The sequence below is a fragment of the Myotis lucifugus genome, unplaced genomic scaffold (genome assembly GCF_000147115.1).
Source record: "Myotis lucifugus unplaced genomic scaffold, Myoluc2.0 scaffold_46, whole genome shotgun sequence".
Lineage (NCBI taxonomy): Eukaryota > Metazoa > Chordata > Mammalia > Chiroptera > Vespertilionidae > Myotis > Myotis lucifugus.
Genome location: NW_005871094.1, coordinates 2,657,034 through 2,676,982, shown reverse-complemented (window position 1 = coordinate 2,676,982; position 19,949 = coordinate 2,657,034). Strand labels below are relative to the sequence as shown.

Genomic DNA, 19,949 nt, shown 5'->3' with positions numbered 1-19,949 from the left:
GGGGCTAATGTAACTGATCTGATATTTGCTAAGACAGAAGATGCCTACCGCGATCTGTTTCCTATAAAATCTAATAATGCGAGAATGCAAGCGCTGGTGGGTGTGTTTTTAAGAACTCGCTTTCCACATCCCACCAAACTATTTCTTGAGAAATGTTACTTTCTGTTGGAAAGTGTGCCTGAGTGTGACTGGATTATTTGAGAAGCTGCCGGTAGAAAGGGAGGACACAGTCTTTCATTTCGAGAGAGTCAGACATATTTGGGCATCTCCAACAGTAGTACAAGGCAGCTGGTTGGTAGTAGCCTGAGACTCCTTTTAGAAAGAGCTGATTGTGAGGGGTGGAGGGGATTTTAGGGCTGTGGCAATACATGGTCAAAAAAACTGGAGGAGTACAAAGTGCTTGGTATTCTTCTGTTAACAGGGCTGTGCAGATGGACTTGTAAACCGAAATAGTAAAGTCTTTCTCCTGTGCTTGGCAAAACCAGACACGCAGGACTGGAACTTAAGTGAAGACTAGTGGCAAAAAGGGTGAACCTGATCATTTTTAAAGAAAACCTTGGACATTCAAGGTTTCCAGCTCCAAACCACTGGCCCCATTTGATTTTATTCCATGGAGTGAGGTGGTTTTTGTGTTGAGATTCGTGAAATCGTCTCTTCTCTTTGTATTGAGAAGTTGGGGGATAGTTTTCTTGAGAATGCCTCTCTCTCCTCCCAGAAGTGATATATGATAACAGAATTCCCTGTGAGTTTCTTTGCCTGGAACGGTTCTGAGTAAGTGTGAGAGAAAGGCTGCAGGCGAGAGCTATAGTTTGATTATCATCCTTCCCTTGAAGAGATCAAGTTCCAAACTATTTCCACAGTGTTTTTCATGTCAATCAAAATATGGAGAGCAATTTCTTTTTCAACTTTTCTCGAAACCATGTAGGGAATGCAGTTTGGAAGGGAATCTATAATCTTGGTATCTGAGGATAGATTCCACTTCGAGACTAACATCTCCAAGTCCCCGACAGTTCAGAATTTCCTACCACCACTCTCTCCTCTCGTATGCTCCCCACCTCCCCAAAAAACATTATTTAAAAAAATAATGCTTTAAGTGTTCTACTGTATATAGTGATGGAGCAAAGGGATTTGATATTTTACTTGATGTTGAACTTTAGGCAGCTCTTTGCACTACTTTCTTCCTGTTAAATAGTAGCTAGAACGCATCTCCCCAAGCAGGGAGGTAAACAGGACTCAGTGGAACCACAGTGCAAGGATTTTCATTTTATTAAAATCATTTAATAAAGAGAAATACATTGGCGTACACACCAGGAATATACAATGGATTAAACCATAGGTAACACACTGGGTTGTTTCCATTGTTCAAAGCCAATAGAAATGTGCGACTTAAATAATTCAGATAAAAAGATTGCTTTAAACAGATACAATTCTTTCATTAAAGAGGAGAACCAGGTTTGGATTGCAGCTTAAATGATTTAAATGAGATACATATAAGCATTCTCCCACAGTGAGGCTATTAATAATTCTAGTTGGCTCCTGTGACTGGCCTGGGGATCTTCTACTCTGGGGCAATAGGTTGGTCCTTTGTCCAGCCATGGAAAGTTCCAGAATCCAGCCTGGGTATTCTCTGTTCTGTTAAGTAAAAGGCATCTCAGTAAGTCTTTTCTTAGAAACACATATAGTTGTCTCCATTTGTCATTTTCACAGTAGCATATTCACTAGTCGGTCATTCAGCAAGACAAAAACTGACTTATAGATGGGCATGAAAAGGGATTAGCTCGGTCCCCATCTGCCTGCATGTCTCAGAAATGTGGTGGGGTGAGGCCACGGTGGGGGGACAGGGGAAAACGCTGACCAAGTGGTATGCAAATAGCATGGTAGGACTAAGGAGGAGGTTAGAAAGATGCTGCCAAAGAATTTTCAGATTTTAAAACAGAGTTTTCTGGGTAAATTCTCTCGGAGCCTGGAAATAGAATCATTAGCTCCTCACTGAAAGTCCCTCATTTGTCAGGCTAATCCAGTGGTTCCCAACCTTCTGGCCCTTTAAATACAGTTCCTCATGTTGTGACCCAACCATACAATTATTTTCGTTGCTACTTCATAACTGTAATGTTGCTACTGTTATGAATCGTAATGTAAATATCTGATATGCAGGATGGTCTTAGGCGACCCCTGTGAAAGGGTCGTTCGACCGCCGAAGGGGTCGAGACCCACAGGTTGAGAACCGCTGGGCTAATCCAAGTTTGTTTATTGGAGAGAAGCCCACAGGTTCTGAGTAATTGGGTAATTTAAAGAGATGCTTGTAGTTCAGGCTTAACTCATGAGCATCGCTGTGAGAGCTTCGTCTCCACTCTGGTTCTCCTCCTTAAATAGCCTGGCCTTCGAGGAGGAAGCCATCCACTCTTCGACCTCATCTATCTCATGGGCATTTTGATGCTTCTCCTACCTCCCACGGTGGCTAAGGTGTCCAATGAGATGAGACCCCATTTTCTGAATAGGCTATTTCCTCCAAACTGTCAGCAATGTGAGTCTTCTGAACATTATGCTCATCTTGGCTGGTCTCATCCCCACTTCTTACCTAGTATCCCTAGTTAACTGCTCCTTCCTCATATTTGAGGATCCTTGCCTGGTACTTTATGGGTCCCAGCTCTTTCTAGAACTAGGGAATGCTGGTCCACCCCCAATGTTGTCTTGATTTTGGCTTTGATACTCACAGACAAAAAGACACAAGTATCAGGAGGTAGAACAAGATGGGTCATCCGTGGTGCAAGGCCATATCCAGGAATCAGGAAATCTGAAGATTCAGTTGAGTTGAAGACCGATGACAAGGTGCTGACAACGGAAAGGCCTTAGTAAATGAGGCAGCTTCTCTGCCTCCAGCCAAAAGCATGGAACTAATCCCAGCATGTCAAGCCCGGGCCTTGCAGGGAGGGTGAGCTAATCAGGAGCACCTGGCTGTGGTTCCTGTTGCTATTGAGACCAGGCTGCTCGGTGGATCTGGCCTCTCACCTCTGTTTGCTTCAGTCTTTAGTATCCCCAGCTGGCTCTCCTGTAACTGACTACTGGTGGCACCCTTAACTTCCCAATCCCCAGTCCTCCACCTCTACCACCTTCCCTAGCTCCTCCATCCTCAGGTCAAAAGGGGGCTTTCCTGAACCAACACTGACAATTTGCAACGGCCCAGCTCTAGGATGAGGCTCAGAGAACAGCACAGGGTCAAGCCCAGATGGGTTCGAGATAGGGGAAAACCTCTTCACTCTTTAAGACAGAAGGAGAAAAGTTAGAACAGCCAGAGTTGATGTTAGAGCAGTGATGGCGAACCTATGACATGCGTGTCAGAGGTGACACGTGAACTCATTTTTTTGGTTGATTTTTCTTTGTTAAATGGCATTTAAATATATAAAATAAATATAAAAAATATGTCTTTGTTTTACTATGGTTGCAAACATCAAAAAAATTCTATATGTGACACGGCACCAGAGTTAAATTAGGGTTTTTCAAAATGCTGACATGCCGAGCTCAAAAGGTTCGCCATCATTGTGTTAGAGCAATTTTTGTGGAAAAGAGCCATTCCGCTTCTCACCCCCAAACTCACAATTGGCAGGAGGAGGGTGCGTGTTGTAAGAGGAGGGCATGGCCATGAAGGGGAGGTGATGAGGTTGGTCCTGCCAGGTGTTCTTTCCGGTTGTTGTTGTTGTTGTGAATATCTTTGGGAATCTGTAAAATCCCTAAATCCCGAAGGTCCTTTGTGAACCCACTCTTTGTAACTGACCAGGGAGAAACCCATGAGCTGGGGAAGGTTTGGATGGGAGCAGTAGAAAGTCTTGTAATTCCATTGGAGTCAAGGGGTGGATGGATCAGAACATGAGTGGGGGTGTTCTTTCTTGTTTCCCTGGTTCTTTGGAAGGAAGGATGGCAGAAATACACAGATGTATAGAAGGAGATGACCTCAAATGGCCTCCATTTCAAAGAAAAGGAGATCATTTCTAAAGATTTAGGGCAGCGGTTCCCAACCTGTGGGTCTCGACCCCTTTGGCGGTCGAACGACCCTTTCACAGGGGTTGCCTAAGACCATCCTGCATATCAGATATTTACATTACGATTCATAACAGTAGCAACATTACAGTTATGAAGTAGCAACGAAAATAATTGTATGGTTGGGTCACAACATGAGGAACTGTATTTTAAGGGCCAGAAGGTTGAGAACCACTGATTTAGGGGCTGGAGAAATCAGGAATGGCTGCTGGTGAGTGTTGCTGAGAGGATACCGAGAGCTTAATGAAAGGATGGCTAAGCAGCAATGAAGGGATAGTTGAAGGAGAATATTTTTTTTCAATATTGTAAGTGAATTGGGTGTTCTTAGTAAATAATCATTTTAGTACATGGCTTTTCTTTAAAATGTATATATAGATCAGTGAGGGATAACATGAAGATAAATTCCTTTTTAATCATTTCCTGAGGCTTTTGGTGTTGTTCTGTGAAAATGCGGATGAAAACACTTGACTTTAAGGATGTCTCCCTTGGAGAGAGACAGATTAAGTAGGAATATGTAATTAGTTTCTTTTACACCCACATGTAACATTCCTGAACTGTGGAATTAGGCAGATGTCACCTATGTGCTAAAGATGGGCAGGCCTAGGGCCGAGTGCCCAGGGGGTCCCAGGTCCTGGAGCATCAAGGACATTAGTTCCATTGGAGTCAGGGAAGGGTCTAAGCCAGATGGATATAAAATACAACAATGGACTAGGCTGAGTGAAAGAGAAACAGCAAAAATCAGACGCCAGGCAGAGGTTTAGAAACCAAGAGTTTGGTGAGCAAGGCGGGCTATGGACAGGTAGAGTGACATATGAAAGCACTTGGCACAGTGCTCAGAACCAATAGACCCTTATGTTAAACAGCTTCAGTAGCTCCAGTAAAGGGACAGGAGTACAAGATACATGTGGACGAATAAAGGGATGGAATCACAAGGAAATCCATGAACAGAAGCCAAGCCAGGAGCAGGGTCCGCCGAGAGTGGGGTTGGAATCAAGGTGGGTCGAGGATCACAGCAGACGTCTGTGAGCTCCCATTAATGTGTCTCAGCTGTAGCACATGTGGCTGATTCTCTCTGCTGTTCTACAGACTGGAAAATTCCTTCTGTGCTTCCTGGTCAAGTTCTGAAAGAAGAGACCTGATTGGTTCGGCTAATAGCTATTGTCTTTGGCAAAATTTTTAGGGGCCATCAGAGTTTACTGGCAAGCCTATGGATAAATTACCAGTGGCTCTGGCAGCAGTAGGGGGAAAGCCTAGTGGGCAAATCTAGTTAGAAGAGAAAGTTAGGCATGGAAGGCAAATTAGCTAAAATGTCCAACAGCTGTCAATGAATATCGTTTAATTTTTTTTTGTGTGTGTGTGTGTGTGTGTGTGTGACTGAATTTCTAGAGAGGCAATCACCCAATGTCAGGGTCATGGAGTATAGCACTCAATGACCGCTTTGGCATGGCCTGATAGACCAGCCTTGAGGGAAGTTAGCCTGGAAGCTTACACCACTGATAATTGAAAAGATAAGAATTATGGATAATCATGTTAGAGAGATGCTAAAGAAAAACACTCGGGTGATTTTGTTGGCAAGAAGCTTCATATGAGTCAAAGATATGATAATGCTCCCCCCAAAACTAAGGCAATCTTTAAAATTCAGTAAATAATTACTTAATAATGTTAATAAATAAAGCCTACTACATTTTAATGTAAATCACAATACCTAGTAAGATTACTGCATCAAAGGTAGTGTTCTCTTTATCACTGAAAATTTCAGTTCTCGGCAATGTTCCCAATGTAATCTTTCATTCACTGAACACCTGTCTCATTGTTAAGAAGAATGAAAAAAAGAACGCACCCTGTTCTGAGCTCATTCTTTGCAGACGCACTGACAAATGTGAAGCCAGGGCTGAACATCCAAGGTCAGGAGAACAGAATATGAGGAACAGATAAGGGATCTGGAGCTGTTCATTCCAGAGGAAAGAAAATTAGGGGCCACGTGGATGTCTTCAAAAATTGGGAGAACTTTTATGTAAAAAGGGGAGAAGGCATTTGTGTTTCTCAAAACAGTAGGACTGAATCCACACAGATTCGTAGATGTTTTTTAGGGAAAAAAAGGATGGCCAGGGCCTTAGGAGTCATTTAGCCCAGAGAGTAGAAATAATCTTTCATCTGTTCGCCACCTCCAGACAATTGGCAGTGGCCATCTGGAGCACTGTGTTGAGAAGGATTCTGAGGCTGAGTCTAAGCTTCCCAGGCTTGGAACGTGCTCTCACGGATAGTGATGTCTTGTGGAAGAAAAGGGCCATTGCTACTCAAGTGCCAGGCATTTTGTCATTGATGTGATCCATAGGTAGGTTTCTAACCTCTGGCCCTCGGCTCCCTGAGAGACCACAAAGTCATTGCAAGAGGTAAACGAACCCATATACATGCAGCAAATATTTTTGACAAACTAAGTAAATAGCACATCTTACATAATATTGTGCTACTATTTTTCTAAGGTTATAGATGCATTATGATAATGAAATGTTCGTTTACGTAGTTATTGAGTTCATAGTAGCTTTTGGTATTGCGTTTTCTCAACCAGGGGACCTAAAACAAATAATTATATTGTGTGTGGGAAGGTTGTGCAAGACATTTGGGATCTTAACAAGAAATTCTTTTAAAAAAAAACATGAGCCAGCGATTTATTTTTCATCTTTCTAGCCACAGCAAGTAAAATTATACATGTATTTGTAGGTTTCTTTGATAAAATACCAGTAAGATTCTAAAGGCAGGACACATCTATTTTTTTCCCATTAATGTGCACCCACTGCCTGGCACATCCCAGAAGCCCAATAAATATCTATTAAATGAAAGAACAAAGCAAGTGACTTGACCAAGGTCTCCCAGTTCATTTGTGGCACAGGTGGTTCCAGAACACACGACTCCTAAGTCCCAGGCTGTTAACCTTTTCAGCACACCAACCAGTTTATTTCTTCTGCCAGCAAGAGAGGGTTCCATTTTAACATTTCATGGATTGCGATTATATGATGCAGCCCCGTTTGCCTAACATCCAGTCGGTTTTAACCAGTGTCTTAATCAGAATCAAGTGTAGGGCTTTTTGAAAACATGCATCCCTGAGACCCACTCCCTAAAGACTCTGATTCAGTAGGTCTGGGGGTCCAGCATCTGCAGGTGTGAAAACTCCCTGGCGATGCTGCTAAAACACCCTGACTCAGAAACCACCGATGAGTAAACAAATAAATATGCAATCATAAGCATCCATTATGAATGCAATTAAACAACAGAGGCATTCTGATCGGCTCTCCTGCGTAGAGGCTAATGTTACCTCTGTGCCTCTCTGCTTCATTTATCGTAGATTATGGAGTAACTTATTCCTCAGAAGCCCAGTTGTTTAGTTTTGAATAATTTATTTCTAAAAGTCACAGCTGTGTAATCCAAATCATCAGTTTTGTGAAGTCTCCCCAGAAGGGCTAGATCACGTACGTGAACATCCCCCGGCTTCCCATACTCCTTTGGTTTGGGCACGAAGCTGTCAACCCTGTAAGGTCAAGCTCTCTGATGAGATTTCCAGTGTCTGCTTTTGTAAAGCGCTGGAAATGTGGCAAGAATAAAATTTCTCATGGTATTTCCACTTCCTGTTCCAGGCACCATTACTAAGTGAAATTTAGGCTTCGGGGGAAGGGTGAATGAGGACAGATTTTCTCTTTAAGTAGCTCTGTCCTTAAGATGTTACTCTAGAAATGTAACTTACCAAGAAAAACAGAAGATTCCTCCCCGCCCCCCGCCCCTCTGTTTTCCATTTTGTGGTAAGGAGTGTACTAGTCCTGGGTGGGAACAAGGGAGAAATTCCTCCACCTTCACCCCGCATCTCCTCTGGCTTAGCTGCTTCCTTGGCGGCCCTTTCGGAAGCATGTGAGCCCTAAGAGACAAGGGGAAGGGGCGGACAGCGAGTCCCTCTGTAGGGTCTTCCTTTATTCAGCGGTCAGGACTTACATCCTCTGTGTTGCACAGCAGAACCTACCATATTCAGCGCGCCGAGTACATAAGTCATAGTCACTCAGGATTGGGCAGCGACAAGCCTCTCTGCATGAGCGACCCGGTACAATGAAAATGTCAGATCGCTACTATATTTGTACCGGTGCTATTTGGTTTACAAAGCTGTGCTCCCACTGTGTCCATGAAAGCAGGCTTGCTGGAGAGGAGCAGCTAAAAAGGAATGAGATTAGGATCCCCGTCTGCATAATGACTCCATACTGACTCAGTCTCCTTTCCCTCTGACACCAGCCCCCGTCCACGCATCCTAAATAGTGGTGTGTGGAGCCAGCTCAGACCAGCTCCCAAAAGCCAGTTGTTAAATTTTCAAGTTTTTGAGAACCAGTTGTTGAACCGTCATTAAAAAAAAATTGAATTATTTAAAATTAAATCAAATATTAAAAACCAAGCTAAGCCCTAACTGGATTGGCTCAGTGGATAGAGCGTCAGCCTGCAGACTGAAGGGTCCCAGGTTCGATTCTGGTCAAGGGCATATGCCAGGGTTGCAGGCTCAATCCCCAGTAGGGCGCGTGCAGGAGGCAGCCGATCAATGATTCTCTCTCATCATTGATGTTTCTCTCTCTCTCTCTCTCCCTCTCTCTCTCTCTTCCCTCCCTTTCTTTCTGAAATCAATAAAAATATATATATATATTTTTAAAAAACCAAGGTAATAAATCCCCCAAACTCATCCCTTCCTAATTATTTTGCTATGTTTTACTATTACCTATGCTCTCTGGAGGTTAGTTACGTTTATGGTGTCTGTATGATGGAAATACTATAGGATGCTGTGCAAATGAACTTCTCCCCAATTCTTTGTTCATTGATGGTACCTTGGGAGCTTGAGATCAACCATTTATACTACGGAAATTTACAAATGCCACAAATCAGACTCCTCTCTCCACCCCCCACCCCCACCCCCAGAGGTAGTTGCCAAATAGTTACTAGCAGACCACTGACCCTATGGCTTCAAGTTGGTAAAATTAGCTTCTACACAGGAGAGCCAATCAGAATACCTCTATTGTTTAATTTCATTCATAATGAATGTTTATGATTAAATACTTATTTGTTTACTCATCTGTTATTTCTTAAGCTTCTAGAACATAAGCATCATGAAATCAGGAACCTTGTGGGGGTTTTCTGGGCTGTGACTTGAGTCTAAAAAAAGGGCCTTGCCCCACACTTAGTAGGTGCTTATTATGTGAGTTCAATGAGTAAAGGAATAAATGTTCTTGATTTCTTCTTGATAAGAAAGCTGAAGCCGATGTTCATGTTTGAACTCAATGATTCCTCTCTAATTATATCATTACTGAGTGCTTGGAACCGTACCTGGCCCATGCTAAGTAGCATATACATATTTATTAGATAAAAATCAAATAGATATTCTTCATAACAACCCAATTTGTAGATGAAGAAACTGAATTACAATTAGGTTAAATAACACATCTAAAGCCACACAGCTCCTAAGTGGCAGAGCCAAGATTCAAACCTGGCTCCATCATCCCTGTGCTCAACCACCACGCTGTGCTATCTATTGCTAAGACTCCAATTGATGGAAACTCCTGTTTCGTGTGTGGCTCTGGAGGTGTGACCCATTTGAGAACAGACTGGAATCAGGAAGACTTGATTTGAAAATTTACCATTTTCTAGCCTGTTTCTTCACCTACAGAAAGGGTATTATTATTCCTTCCTTTTGTGGGTGTTATAAGGATCAGAAGTAATATCGCTAAACTATGCACATGATTAGCTATCATCCGTGACTTCCTATGGAGGCTCTCTGTAGGCTGGAGGCTCCCTTTAGTCCCTATGCCCTTGGCCACACACTCTCCCAAGTTCATGCATGGTCATAACAGATGGGATAAAAGGAGCCAACTTGGACAATAGATACCAGCTTTAGGAAACCCTGTTTCTGGTCAGCATAAGCATTTTCTAACTAAACAGTCTACTCTGCAGAAGCAGGCAACCTCCCTCATCCCTTCAACCACAGAGTTTTCTCCCCAACCCTTATCATTGGATCTGTGCTGCCTTAACCATTCTAAATAACCTTTATCTAGTTTGGCAAAGGGGTTTTATTACACCTGAGGCTGGATTGTTATGTCAGTTTTTAGTGTTTCAGACCTGGAATGAGAGAGGGAGAGAGAAGATGGAGACTTTATCTGGAGAAAAAGGACTGAACTTGGGAGGAAGAGGGAGTAGAAATGGAATAGTTATCCTGCACCCTGGTAGGTGGTGGGGAAGATTAGCTAGCTCATCCAGCTGCCTCGAGGGCACACAGCTGTGTGACAGGCACTGTTGAGTGGAAGATAACTACCTGCTCCCTCAGGGCAGTAAAGTAAATAACTTGCCCAAGGCACACACTGGCAAATGGCAGAGCTGGATTCCGCCCGGCTCCCTGACTTCAACCCTCTCCATGTCCCTACAGCTGTCTGTTCGGTGTCCTTCCCGAGGAAGGCGATGGAAACCAGAGCGGGAGCTTTCCATAACCAATCATTATAACTTGTCAGAGAGCCACGCTGCAGCTCAAATGGACAAGCACGCTGTCATTCGCTGCCATATAAGGAAGCGGGCTAAACAGCATTTCTCCCACTACTGACTCCAGGGCTTACTCAAGGCAGTTAGACAGGACGAGAGTCTAGGCCTAGAGCAGTTTTTAAAAAAGAAGAAGAGAAAGAAAGCAGTAGAAATATTTTTGTGGGGTTTTCCCTGGTAGCAGAGGTCCTTTATAACAAGCAGGTTTTACAACTTTTCCCCAACTCAAGGAGAGATGTTCTGGAATTAGGCACTGAAGGGTCCAGCCGTGGGCAAACTACGGCCCGTGGGCATTTGAAATGAATAAAACTAAAAAAAAAGACCGTACCCTTTTAAGTAATGATGTTTACTTTGAATTTATATTAGTTCACACAAACACTCCATCCATGCTTTTGTTCCAGCCCTCTGGTCCAGTTTAAGAACCCATTGTGGCCCTCGAGTCAAAAAGTTTGCCCACCCCTGGGTTAGACTCTTTGTCCAGATACATTAAGTTGTTTTAGTGTTTGATTGTGTCAAACTTAGCTATTCAGAAGGCCAGGTCAGAGTTGATTCTGTGAGGAGGGGGTGGGAAGTCGAGGACTAGACCTCTCTGTGTAATGAGAGTCCCCTCGCTTGGCCAGCCAGTCTCAAACACAGTATTTCCCAATCTGGCTTCCTATTTAAGTTTGACCTTTGCCTTAATAATCAGGCACAGTGGGGACTTCAGAACATGGCTGTGTACCTGACTTCATGGAGGAGGGAGAAACTGAGGCATGAGCAGTTGAAATTATTTACTCAGGATCAGCCAATACAATCTTGCCATAGAGGTGCCTGATCTTTTGGGTAACTCAACAAAGAATTGCTTAGTCTTCCCAGGGAAAGAGACAACTCTATAATAATTCTGGTCCACTTCTCTTATCTCCCATCCTTACACAGACTGCATTTGGGGTGTTAGTTTTACTGGGGCTGCCGGAACAAAAGACCACGCAAACATACTGTCTTACAGTTCTGGAAGCTCAAAGTCCAATATCAGGGTGTCAGCAGGGTGGGTTTGCAGGGTGGGTTTCTTCTAAGTGCTCAGAGGGAAGGCTGCCCCGACTCTCTTCTTGGCGTGTAGATGGCTGTCTTCATGTTCAGGTAGCATTCTCCCTGTATGTGTGTCTGTGCCCGAATTTCCTCCTCTTATAAATTCACCAGTCACATTAGATTAGTGCCCACCCTAATGACCTCATTTTTAACCGGTGTACCTCTGTAAAGGCCCTATCTCCAAATACGGTCACATTCTGAGGTACAGGGGTTAGGACTTCAGCATAAGAATGTTGAGGGAGACACAATTCAACGCATACGATGCCCCAATTCAAAATGATAGCAGAAACCCATATGGCATACTTTCTGAAGCCCCAAGTACCAAAGACCCTATTGCTGGTGGCATTCCCTCTTCCCTCTAGGTCTGGGGAAAGCTTAGCTAAAAATCACTTCGCCTTTTGCACTTGCCCTTGACATTTACTCTCTGCTTTTCGCAACACAAAATCCTGGTCCTGCAAAAAAGTCAAAAGAGGTCTCTGAAATGACGCACTGCAGGGCAGCTTCATGTGCTGCGGCCTATCTGCGGAAGCCTGAGAAACCACGGGGGCAGACAGTCTGGTATGTGGCCATCAGAGGTGGGGGAGGGGCTTGGAGGGGGTCGCTCAGCCCAGGCTGCCTGCCAGTCGGAGAGGCCCAGCACTAGGAGGAGGTGAGCAACTTCGGAGCAGCTGGCAGGCCCAGGAGGCAACAACAGATGAGGCTGCCTGTGCCCGCACAGGGTGGAAGGCGAGGATGGTGGTTTCCAGTCATTTTTATACATGGTGATCATAACCACTGATCTCCAAATGCAGGGGGACATACTAGGAGCCTACACATAGTTGTGCTGTGAATCATTAGCCTCTTGTCTCTGTTTCCTTCTAGCTCTTCTCCACCCATCCTTACATTTTTATACACTTTTCCTGTCAATGGCCCTTCTATCGTTATGCGTGTTTGACCTGGTTGGTTACAAACAGCCCAGGCATTGTACCTTGTCTCCTTTTCCCCCTTTTTCTTCCACCACTGTCTCCCTTTTTCCTCTTCCTGAAAGCTCTTCTTGGTGTCTGTTTCCCAGCCTTAGTCGTGATATGGCCACTTCTTGCCGTCCTGGGCCAGAGGTGGTCTATGGAGAAGGTGACTGTATCATTATTATCCATATTAGGGCACTTGAGAGGGAAAGGGGGAGCTAGTGAGAATTTCCCTAAGATAACAGTTCTAACGGGGGCCAGTCCCCAGTAACCTGGGACGGATGTGGTTTCTGCCTCCATCCATCTCACTTCACCTAGCAACCCTCCCTCTGTTCCTGTACCTTAAACAACAACAACAAACTTTTAGGTCCTGATTCTTTCTTGTTATCCACAATAACCTTTATATATTTTTGTCAATGCGTTTCTATTTTCCCTTATCCCCTCCTCACTTCTCTCCTACTTTATTCTGGGTCTTGTCTCACCACTTGAATTCCTCTTCCCCTTCCCTTCCTGCATCTCCAGGAGGCCACAGCTGTCTGCCATACTACACGCAGGACAGATCCCCTGCGCTTCTGAGACAGCTGCACACACATGCGCACACACACACACACACACGCACACTCACACACACACACACACACACGCACACTCACACATGCGCGTGCGCGCAATACCACCATCAAATGTTACAACCTGCTTTGGGTCTCAGATGAGCCCTTATTGGGTGACCCACCGCTCCAGCACCCCTTCCAGAGACTAGAACAATCCCTGCGCCGTGTAAGCAGCCATGCCTGAAACTACCACGCAGACATGTTCCGGGCATGTGTCTGTGATCTTACAGGCCATGTGTCTGACATGTGTGCATGTGTACACTTAGAGTTGAAAACCTAATGCTTGAAAAAGAAAATGATAGTTAAAGCTAACTGAGCATTGCCTTCAATATGATTTCAGCAATCTGGGTTATTTTATTCTTTTCAGTAATATGTACCAAAGGCCTAGCCATGGCTGCTATAGGTTTAGCATAAGTAGAAATAAACTTTGAGGCCAAAAGAAAGAATAAACATTGACTTAAGTCCCTTTCAAGTGTAGTTCTGTTATGATTCGATCATCTGCAGCTTCGGGTTCACTCTGAAGAATCACTTCCATTATCCGTCAGGGTCACGTGAGGGGGCTGCAGTGCGAGCAAGGCGAGCGTGTTCCTCCCGCAGTTCACGGGACACGGTCCCCAGATGTCTGACATACTGACAGGGTGGCCCTGTGTCAGCTGGAAAAGGCTGTTCTCATCCTTTTTATTGAGTTGTTTACTTACTGTAATAATTTGTTTTCTCTCCTTTTTTGCAAGTACCCTAACAATTAATGAATGGAAGCAAAACAGTGGAAGAAGATACTTTATGAAAGGAAGTAGGGTTCTGTGGAAGTTCTGTCCCTCCCTCCCTCCGTCCTCCCCTCCCTTTCTCCCCCCTTCCTTCTTTCTACCCCTTCTCTCCCTCCTCCCTCTCTCCCTCCCACTTTTCCTCCTCTTTCTATTTTTGGTTTCTTCTCTCTTGAGATTTATGCAGTTGGAAATGTTCTGTTGCTGTGGGGCTTTTATGCTTTGACCATGATGGCTTTATGTCTCTCTTGCTTAGATATATCTTTTTTTTAAGATTGCTGATTTTTTTTTAAAAGGAAAAATCAAAATACTTCAACCACACTCTGCAGGGAAGGAATATAGTTTTGGCAATTGTGGAATGGGAATATCTACCAAGGAACGCTCTCTTGCCTCCAAACTGGGTAGAGTGAGTAAGTCGGCCAGCCCAGAACTGCTGACCCACCTGTGTTTGAGTGAATAGGAAATGAGGAGTGTAGGAGAATCTTTTAAAACATCTGTGCCTTTCCCTATTTCTGCTCTTAGATATGTTGAGAAAAGAAAACAATTACTCCTTCCATTGGGAATACTTTCTAGTTTGCTAATTCTTTTTCCTGAGAGTGTTTGCAATAAAGTTTAAAGTTCTTGATATCTTGGCTTTTCTATTTTGCAAGGTCCTCAGATTTCAGGAGGTGGTCTAACCGAAAAGTGCCCAGTTCCTCCCTCATGTCCACAACTGGTAACCTGTCCCTTCCCTAGAACACCCACGTAAGGAGTAATGAAATCTTGAATATAAGGACATTTTTGATGGTGTTATATCTTTAAGACACTATTTTCCTTTCTTTTTCTTTTGAAATATGAAGACCTTTGCTGGTTGGATTTTGGGGGGACATGTAAGTCATGTATTCATAAAGGAAACTCTAGATTCAAAGTTTAGAATTTGAGATTTTCAGAAATGATCCCATGCACGAGGGCTTCATCGGACTCCTTCTGGGGCTGCCCAACCCCCATTTCAGACTTTCCTTTTTCTTTTTCTTTTTTTGCTTCTGGGGCAATTATATTTCTTTCCCATCCTCGCCTTTAAAAGCAATATTGACTATCATCTTGTTTGGAGACAATCTGAAACTTCAAAGTGCTGAAAAAGGATGCCTAAGACAGATCAACATCCACTGTTAGCCTTTCCTGGAATGTAGTCAGGGAAGGTTTTTAAAGTTTTATCTACAATGGAAGCACACAGCAAACACCTGCAGATCTTACTTAGAATTATGTTCCCTTCAGATTCACTCAACTTGTCTTTCACTGGCATTTAAATTTCTAATACGTGAGATGATCACATAGGTAAATTGTATACTTTGTAATGTCGTTGATTTTGATATCTGTAGCTGCATATATTAAAATTTTAAAATGCTCTAAGAACTTAAGAGGAAGAGTAGAAGACAAGCATGTTTGCTCCTAGCAAGTTGAACAAGCAATCAGACGGAGTGTTTATTTGTATTATTTTAAAAATACTTTGATTTTAGAATAAGTTTTAGATTTATAGGAGAGGTGCAGGAATATTACAGAGTTCTCTATATCCACACCCGATTTTCTGCATTGTTAACATTACTGTGCACATCTGTAGCAACTAATGGAACAAGAACAATACATTATTATTAACAAAGCTCCATACTTTATTTGGATCACCTTAGGTTTTGCCTAAAGTCCTTTATGTTTAAGCCCTTAAAACAGAATCATGTTTTATATGGTAAACATTTGTACCTTATGGATAAATTAATGGATAAAGTGATTGTCAGTAAAATGACAACAACGTTAAGAAAGTGACCTTGAGTGAAAATTGCATAAGCAGACTCTTTTCTTGAACTCTTTTCTCTGGTCTCTGGTGTGTTCCCCGTGAGGGCATTCGCAGATTCCTCAGCCTGCTCACCTGCCGCCAGGTGCTGGAGCCCTACAGCTGCTGTCGGAGGCTGGTCGCTCCAGGCAGATGGTAAGGTCAGCAGCCCCTTGCACTCACTCCCATTCTACAGGTTAAGGCAAATGCGTTAGTCAGTATTCACCTGGCCAGTGAGCTGCTGAAACTCTGCCCTTAGGTTGCATGGCACCACAGTGACTTGCAACAGCTTTGACATTAATGAAGGTAAAAAGAAGGCCTGGTCCATGTTTTCCCAAATCTTGAAACCTATAGGATTTGTTTTCAAACACCACTATTAATGAAAAATATCTGTTACTAACAGATCAGTGATGGAGGGCTTGCTTTATAGAAATCATCTGAACAGAATCCTCCCGGATACTGAGCTTCCAAGCGTTCTTTGAAATATGGGTGAGCAGCAGACGATAGAAAAAAATCTGTTTAATTCAGCTGCTGCTTTTGAGCAACTTGATGGTGTCAGGCAGGTGACTCAATCTTCTGGAGCCTCAATTCTTGTGATGAAGGGGTTGGATCGGATGTGATCTCTCTGTACGCTAACCTCGTTTGGATTTGTGGCTTTAAAACTGTCCCGCATAAGGCTTATTGCTTCTTTGTATCGAGGTTACTTTCTTAACGTTGTTGTGATTTTACTGACAATCACTTTAAAGAGGAGAACAATTAATTTTAGCTTAAATAGTAAGTACAAATGAGTTGTCTTCAAGGTAACTAATTATTTGATTATAACAGTTGGTTTGTTTTTAAAGTTAACTTTTTGTGTAGAGACACAATATAACACATGCAATGGAATCAATAAAGATGAAAATATATAATGACGAGGAAATGTAGCTATCATCCTTGGTATCTTCATATCAAAAAAAAATTAATTGGAGGAATCTACTTACCAATGAGTGAAACTAATATTTTTGACTCCGAGGTAGTCCTTAAAACCTCCTAATAGCAACAAAATCAGCACTTTGCACTGGTTATCTAAGTATATGCACAGCAGGTAAGAGATACCTTTCATAAGAGGAGTGATTGAATTGACTCTCACATAGGAAGACATCAAAGTCAAGGAAGAGAGGAAGAAGCTCAGGACTTGGGGTACAAATGGTTACTAGGGTTAGCCATCTGCTTTAGTCTTCCCCGTTCCACGTGTAGCTATATAGTTTACATAAAGTATCTCTCCAGAGGATCAGAAAGAACAGATTTATGGAACCAGATGTGAGTTAGCATTTCTACAGGTGTGGCTCTGCAGCTGAAAGAACATGTTGTACTAGGGATGGAGTTTCTCATTATGTAATCAATATAAATTACCACTAGACTTTCACAGAGGTTGATAAAGCAAACACGTGTCATTTGGATTGGCCCCTGGTATATAAAAGAAACTTGCTTCACTTGGGGCACAACGTGAAAAAATGCACTATTTAGTATTTTCATAAAAGAGTTGGTAGCCAATACCATCAGAGTGATCAGGCAAAGCAGTTCCAGTCTGCACGCAGAGGAAATAGCTGGTGAATAGATGGAAGTAGTGTTTATGTGTTTTCCTTCATCAAGAAAGACAAGGAACAATTCATAAATATTTATAAAGTCTCTCAGCATCAGATAGGAGAGGGCCAAAAGGATGAAAATGATTAAAAGACTGGTGAAAAAACACACACACACACACAAGAGGAAAGATGAAAAAGAGTAGAATTGGTTGAACTAAAGAGGCAAATATCTCTTAAAATGGCACAGACAGCCAGGTCGAAAGTCAGGCCTATAAAAAAGATTAACTTGGGCCCAGGGTGAGTAGCTCAGTTGCTTAGAGTGTCGACCAATACTTCAAGGTTGTGGGTTTGATCCCTGGTCAGAGTACATACAAGAATCAACCAATAAATGCAGGAATAAGTGGAACAACAAGTCATTCTCTCTCTCTCTCTCTCTCTCTCTCTCTCTCTCTCTCTCTTTCAAAATCAATAAACTAAAAAAAAGATTAACTTGGTAAATTGCAGAGCATTTACAAAAAGAGTTAAAATGTTGATTAACTTTGTGTCAATAAGTAACACAAATGGTTTCATCTTATTTAAAATTTTTTTCATGATTTCATTTTTCAATTACAGTTGACATTCAATATTATTATATTTTTGCTTCAGGTGAACAGCATAGTGGTTAGACAATTACATTATTTATGAAGTGGTCCCTTTGACAATTCTAGGTACAACCCAGGCACCATACATAGTTATTAGCAATATTAGTGACTATATTCCCTATGCTGTACTCTATATCCACATGACTATTTTGGAATTACCAATTTGTACTTCTTTTTTTTTAATTATCTTTATTGTTGAAAATATTACAGATGTTCTCCTTTTGACCCCCTCAGCCTCACTCCCTCCTCCCCCCATGCCTTCATCAAGCTATTGTCCATGGGTTATGCATATATGCATGTACTAGTAAATTTTTTAGCTAAGCTCCTCCAGTGCCCCCCACACACACCATTCTCCCTTTGCACTGAAATTCTTCAGTCTGTTTCCATCCTTCCATGTTTCTGTTTCTATTTTGTTCATCAGTTTATTTTGTTCATTAGATTCTACATATAAGTGAGATCATGTGATACGTGTCTTTCTCTGACTGGCTTATTTTGCTTAGCATAATACTCTCCAGGTTTCTCCATGCTGTCTCAAAGGGTAAGAGATCCCCCCCCCCCACTTTTTTGCTGCTGCATAGTATTCCATTATGTAAATGTACCACAGCTTTTTAAAAAATATATTTTTATGTATTTCAGAGGGGAAGGGTCAGAGAGATAGAAACATCAATGATGAGAGAGAATCATTGATTGGCTGCCTCCTGCATACCCCCTACTGAGGATAGAACCCACATTCTGGGCATGTGCCCTGACCGGAATTGAACCCAGGACCCTCAGTCTGCAGGCCAACACTCTATCCACTGAGTCAAACCAACTAGGACTACCACAGCTTTTTTATCCACTCACCTACTGATGGGCACTTGAGCTGTTTCCAGATTTTAGCTATTGTAAATAGCGCTGCTTACATTCTTTCTGATTGGCATTTCAGGATTCTTAGGATAGAACTGGAATCACTAGATCAAGTGGCAATTCCATTTTTAATTTTTTGAAGAAACTCTATACTGTTTTCTATAGTGGCTGCACCAGTCTGCATTCCCACTAGCAGTGTACTAGGGTTCCCTTTTCTCCACATCCTTGCCAGCACTTGTTTGTAGATTTGTTGATGGTAGCCATGCTGGCAGGTGTAAGGTAATATCTCATTGTCGTTTTAATTTGCCTCTCTCTGATGATTACTGACTGAGCATTTTTTCATATAGCTCTTGGCCATCTGCATGTCCTCTCTGGAGAAGTGTCTACTTAGGTCCTTTGCCTATTTTATAAATTGGATTTCTTCCTTTTGTTAAGTTGTATGAATTCTTTATATATTTTGGAAATTAACTAATGTATCATTGGCAAATATGTTCTCCCATACCGTGGATTCCCTTTTGATTTTGATGGTGCTTTCTTTTGCAGTGCAGAAGCTTTTTATTTTGGTGTAGTCCCATTTGTTTATTTTCTCCTTAGTTTCCTTTGCTCTAGGAGATGTATCCACAACATATTGCTACAAGAGATGTCTGAGACTTTGCTGCCTCTGGTTTCTTCTAAGACTTTTATGGTTTCAGGACTTACATTTAAATCTTTTATCTATTTTGAGATTATTCTTGTGTATGGTATAAGATGATAGTCTAGTTTCATTTTTTTACATGTACCTGTCCAATTTTCCCAACACCATTTATTGAAGAGACTGTCTTTACTCCATTGTATGCTCTTGCCTCCTTTGTCAAATATTAATTAAGTGTATGGCTTGGTTCGATTTCTGGGTTTTCTGTTCTGTTCCATTGGTCTATATGTCTGTTTTTGTGCCAATATGAGGCAGGTTTGATCACAATGGCTTTGTAATATACTTTGATATCTGGTATGGTGATTCCTCCTACTTTGTTTTTCTTTCTCAAAATTGCTGTGACTATTTAGGGGTCTTTTGTAGTTCCGTATAAATTTTTAGAGTATTTATTCTAGATCTGTGAAATATGCCATTGGTATTTTAATAAGGATTGTGTTGAA

At 42.3% G+C, this 19,949-nt stretch overlaps 1 protein-coding gene across 1 annotated transcript in view; it reads left to right on the top strand.

The window, feature by feature from the left end:
* The window catches only part of CALD1 (caldesmon 1), a 200,092-nt gene that overhangs the window by 857 nt on the left and 179,286 nt on the right, over window positions 1-19,949 (top strand). The window lies entirely within an intron of this gene.